This window comes from Mustela putorius, unplaced genomic scaffold (genome assembly GCF_011764305.1).
Source record: "Mustela putorius furo isolate JIRA1106 unplaced genomic scaffold, ASM1176430v1.1 tig00000640_pilon_pilon_pilon, whole genome shotgun sequence".
Taxonomy (NCBI): Eukaryota; Metazoa; Chordata; class Mammalia; order Carnivora; family Mustelidae; genus Mustela; species Mustela putorius.
Window position 1 is genome coordinate 1,471,733 of NW_025421432.1, and position 5,831 is coordinate 1,477,563.

Here is a 5,831-nt window from a genome sequence, read left to right on the forward strand (position 1 = left end):
CTTTAATGTTAGGTATACCTCAATGTGTGTATTATGCATTTGGTTGAGTTGATAGAATTATTCCAGAAGAATGACATCAACGAGTTTTCTTCCCTTTTGTAAACCACTGCCCCCCCTACACCTACGTCATTTAATAGCAATGAAACTCAACAAGCAAGGTCTGTGAGACCACTGCTTTGCATTCTTCATTAACAATGTATACTGCATGCTCACAACATCAAAATAGCTCAAAAGAGCACAAATAAACTAAAAGTTCAATTAGCGATATTATAACCAGTTTCAATTTCAAGAAATAAGAAGAAGCATACAGTGTGCAACAATTGGCGGTTGAAAGCATTTTGAATGTGGAGGCTTTCAGCATTGGAATTCACAACAAGAAAAGCAGACAAACAGCTAAAGCACACTCTTCCTGACTCTTGGAACATATTCTACCTTTCCAGATAATTCAGTTCATGGCACATTGATATTTTTCACAGGTTTGTTGGTGAGACTCCATAGAAACAAATCCCATTTGCCAAAAAGGGCTCACCATTCCAGATTAATGAAACTGAAAATCAATGGTTATTAAACCATCAAAAACTAGGGGCCACTGCCTTTGGTTCAGGATTTCTATGTAAGGAAAGCATCTTATCTAGATAAACGTATAAATCTCAGCAATTTTTTATTAATATGAAATAGAGAGTCCTACAGATAAATTAAATATCCAGTATATTTCTGCTTGTTATACAATGCAAATAACTTAGCTTCTTAAAAGCTTTGTTATTCAAATGGTGTTTTTAAATTAGTAGATGGAGAAACGCTGTACCTATTAGTCATCAGCAATCAAAGAATGTATAGGCTGTCGTCCAGCTGAGCATTCTTCATGTTGTAACTCATCTATTTTTCCATTTTTCTTAGGGAAGGAAAAATGTAGACTCTCAGCTTGGTGTTAATATTCAGATTGAATCTTGGTGATACTTTAAAAAGAAAATCATGACATCCTCTGGTGAGGACCAGTTTCTATTATTATTGAAGATGACAATACCTTCTTGGATAACTAAGAATACAGTGGAAATTACCAGACTCCTAATTTTATGTCAGAAGACGATACTGACAGCTGTCATCCTAATACAGTCATCTATAAGGTGATAAATGTGGCCAACGTTTTAAGATAATCATTTATGTGCTTCACATACTAATGACATTTTAAATGCAAAAAAAGTATGTATTTGGAGTATTTTAACCGTACAATCAAATAAAATTATTTAGATTTTCTTTTATTATCCTCCAGAATATACTAAACCTCTGCAGAGATATTTCTAGCTTTTAGCTGTCAAGGAATTATATATTTTTCTTGAATGGTAGCTGTTAAGATAAAATATGCCAGAGTCTGAGGGTTTTGTATATGTATGAAAGAATAATCTTAGCACTCAAAGATTTTCCAAGAAAAGCTACAACATGAATAAATCTCAGCATATTTTTATTAATATGAATTAGAGAATCTTACAGATGAATTAAATATCCAATACATTTCTGCTTGTTATACAATGCATATAACTTAGGAATAAAAGAAAAGCTAGCATTTTTCTACATGATTCAAAATATTTAAGTTACGCTTTCTGTAATCTTTTGAACCTTTGAAAGTGCTATTTTTAAATTTAAATAAATGAAAAATTGGAAATAACCATAAGAAAATTAACCCCTCTAAATTCACTTTTTAGGCCTTTTAGTGGGAAGTCTCTAAAACTGAAGCTAAACCCAGATTTTTCTCAGAAACCTCAAGCCCGCTGGTTAAGCATTTGCCTTCAGCTCAGGTCATGATCCTGCGGTCCTGGGACCAAGCCCAGAGTCAGGTTCCCTGCTCACTAGGGAGCCTGCTCTTCCCTCTCCCTCTGCTGCTTTCCCTGCCTGTGCTCTTTCTCTCTCTCGCTCTCGCTCTCTGTCTGTCAAATAAATAAATAAAATCTTTGAAAGAAAAAGAAACTTCAAGGCCTTTATACACTTAGGGAAGATAAGAAAAACCTAAGAACTCCTATACAGACACTGGCAAGCTCTAAGGCAAGAGCATTACCTATACAATCAATTAGTTTTACTTCCATAAATTCAGTTGAGTTCTACTACAATTTAGTAAGCACCTACAGCATGCTGACACTAAGATAAATATGAAATTAAAAAAAAAAAGAAAAGGAAGAAAGGGAAAAAAATTATATTTTCTCCTGATTACCAGTCAGGGTAAATCAGGGGCAGACTCATCATTTCTGAAATTAAGTTTTTAAGTCATGACAGAATCAGAAATCATTAATTAAATGATGAATTAAAACTCTATAAACAAAAATGAAAAAGCTTTTCTTTCATACATGGGTTAACCAATTATTCATTCATCTGTTCAACAAATATGCATTAAGTATATCTCTATGTCAGAAACTCTTCCAAACCGTTTATATAATGTTTTTAAAAATCTTACAAGAGCGGCACCTTGTAAGTCAGTTAAGCGGCTGCCTTCAGCTCAGGTCATGATCTCAGCGTCCTCAAATAGGGCCCTGTGTTGGGCTCCCTGCTCAGCGGGGAGTCTGCTTTTCCCTCTCCATCTGCCCACCCCCACAGCCTGTGCTTCTCTCTTTGTGTCTCAAATAAATAAATAAATAAAATCTTTTAAAAAACACTTATGAGAAAGATATTATGATATATACTTTCTGTTTAAGGAACTAGACTCTCCAGTTAAAATTTTGCCATGGATCAACTAATCTTTCATGTTTTGGGCAATCAAGTTCCAATTTACTCATCCTTCAGTAATGTATTAAGGGTTTGGTACTGGGAAAACCATGAGGAAAACAGACCCATTTCTGTCCTCTTGGAGCTCAGAATGAAGACCAATAACTCCCTTAGATCCAGGCTCTGCTCTTCAAGAGGCACTAAACATTCAAGGGCCTTCCTCAAAATTGTTGAAGTTCCCCTACTGTGCCCAGGGCTAATAGAGGCTAGTAGTTACGTCCCAGCAGAGAGTCTCCGGCTCAAACTAGGATCTATGTTGGGTCTACCTGGCTTTTGCATTTCTCTTTCAGACACTTTCCAAATTTCAATCTTATGCATGAGATAAACCAGTGGCGCCAAGGTACTGACTGCAGTATTTGAAGATGGCAACAGGTATATTTTCTTTCTTGTTGCAGGGTTTTGTTTTTGGGGGGCGGGCATTGACAAGTATATTTTCCCCTGTGCACTCACCACTACTGACACCCAGCACATCACTATCCCTCAATAGGCTCTGTGCTTTATGTAAGGGAGTCCTCTGGGGTTGCTGCACCTAATTCAACTGTATATTAAATATACAGATATCATTAGATATATAATGAGGGTCACGACTGTATTCATTGATCTTTTGAGGGTGACACTAGTTTTAGGGGTATAGTTTTAGGGGTATTTGGCTTTTCTTCACATGGAAACAGTATGATCGTTCATCCAGATGTTAATACATTCTTATCAGATACTCAAGAAATTCTAAAATAACTACACAGGTTAACCCTGGATTCCTTATAGTGAGCAGTATCTGAGCTGTAAACTGTTCTCCATAAGCCCCAATTCAATAGAGGCTCGTTGCTGACATTTTTAAACTCCCAATATCAGTATAAGCTTGGTGTATCCAATAGCTTTCAAAAGTTTTGGAAATTTCTTCAAAGTGTAGTTCTCTGAGAAATGGCAGTAGTATTGGGGGGTTAATAACTCAGGGAACCACCACTATGTATCTCTGGGTCATTGTGGGATTCTTCAGGAGAACATGGCTGGTGCTTCAACTGATGGGCTCTGTGTCTGAGAAATGGCTCACATCTAGACAATGAACAATGATATTTTTCCTTTGCAGTAGGTGACATCAGCCACTTGCTTATCCACTTCTAATTTACCTAGTCCCCAAGAACACCCAATTGATATCTCCTGGGGGCAATTTGGTTTACTGCCAATGATGTTAATATTACCTACTTTGTCTCTAATGTTGAGGTGCTATACCAGGTTCCTCTTCTGGAAAGCTACAATTTTAATGACACTAGAGAACCTGATTGTCAACAGTATTTCCTACAACCAATGCTGCTCAACCACTGAACTTCTCAATGTTGGGGATATCGCGCTTTATAATATACTCCTTGATCTCCCACATACCCCAAACCCTGTTTCTTCTATTGTGAGCAGTAGTATGGTTGGTTCATTTGTTACAATTAATTAACCAATACTGAAACATTATTATTAACTAAAGTCTATACTTTATAGTTATATTTCCTTAGCTATTATCTGGTGCCCTCTTTCTGCTTCAAAGTCTTAACCAGTCAATATACTAAAATTTCCTTGGTCATCTTGTCTCCTTATGTTCCTCTTGACTTTGACAGTTTCTCAGACCTTCTTTGTTTTAATGACCATGACAAGTTTGAAGATTGTTGGTCTTCAATGCAGTTTGCAGTTTCTTCTTTATGACACAGTAAGATGCTACAGGCTCATCTTACATATTTCCTGCCCCAGTCCGAGAATCAGCCAGTTTCTCTAGAACTCCTGGTTTCTTTTACTGGTAAATGTCATTAGAACACAAGATCTGGTTTCAAGTGTGTTCATTGCTACTAAATACCACTGATTCTAATCTCTGTAGCTCACAAAGGAAGGAAATATATATGTATATACTAATCCCCACACATGTATACACACACATTATATACACTCACACATGGGCACATGCACTTCTCTATGTGACCATACTTTTGTGTGTGTCTATATTAAGATAAAATGAGTTCATAGTGGTATCTCCAACTCTAATCCATGCCACCTGCAATATTCTGGTCACTTTCCCGTGCTTATCTGTCAACTCACATTCCCAACAGTGAGAAACCTGGTTCCCAGAGATGGTGCTTTTCACTTAATCTCTGTAAAGGCAAATAACCTACATAGCTACAAACTCTGCATTCGGAACTATGCACACTACACTCTGTACAATATCATAAACCTACACAGTTCTCAGCTCTAAGTTCTTAATCCCATAAATTTTTCTGTGATGCTGGTGTGGAGACTGTGCAAAGTACATATTCCAGACTCTCTTGTCTGCTGGATTACTGGATTACATTATGCCTTGAGGAGCAATAAAAAGAAACTGAAAAGTATGCAGAGGGAAGGGCCTTTAAATAGCATTTTACTTACTTTCCATCAGCATCATTCCAACAGCTGCAAATTGTTGGCTCTAGCCTGTACTTTCTTCTTTTACTTACAGCATTAGCTTCACCACACCCACTCAGGTTTGGATATAAACATGAACCTGTTCCTTTTACGTAGTGGGAATAATAGTTTTGCCTCCCTTACTTATTCTTTGAGTTACACGCTCCTTAGGCTGCCCAAGTATCCAGCTGTAGGTACCCTTGGTTGTCTGAGCTCCCGCCAGGTTATGACAGTTCCACAGTGATCTAACAGTAGCTGAGCAGAACGTCCCCAAAGAAGTCCAAGCTTGAGCCCTGGTGAGCAGAGCTTCCCCAAAGAAATAGAAACTTGAGCCCTGCAGGGCGCCTCCTCTAATTTCCTATAATCTGATAATACCATCTCTTTTCCTTGTCTAGGAATGATAGCTGCTACCAACCATTATTAATTTTTGGATGTTGTCCACATCCTCTTTTTGCTCTCATCCATCATTATGTTACTTGCCTTTCATCATTATTTTATCCAAACTCCACATTAAATGTGCTCCATCCAAAATACTTGGTATTTTGTTTCCTCGGTGAATTCTAACATTCTTTCACCCTCATTTATCTGCAAATATCTGCTGGGTGTGGAGCCTACTTAAGAAAGGAAAGAAAGGAAGAGAGAAAGAGAAAGAGAGAGAGAGAAATAAA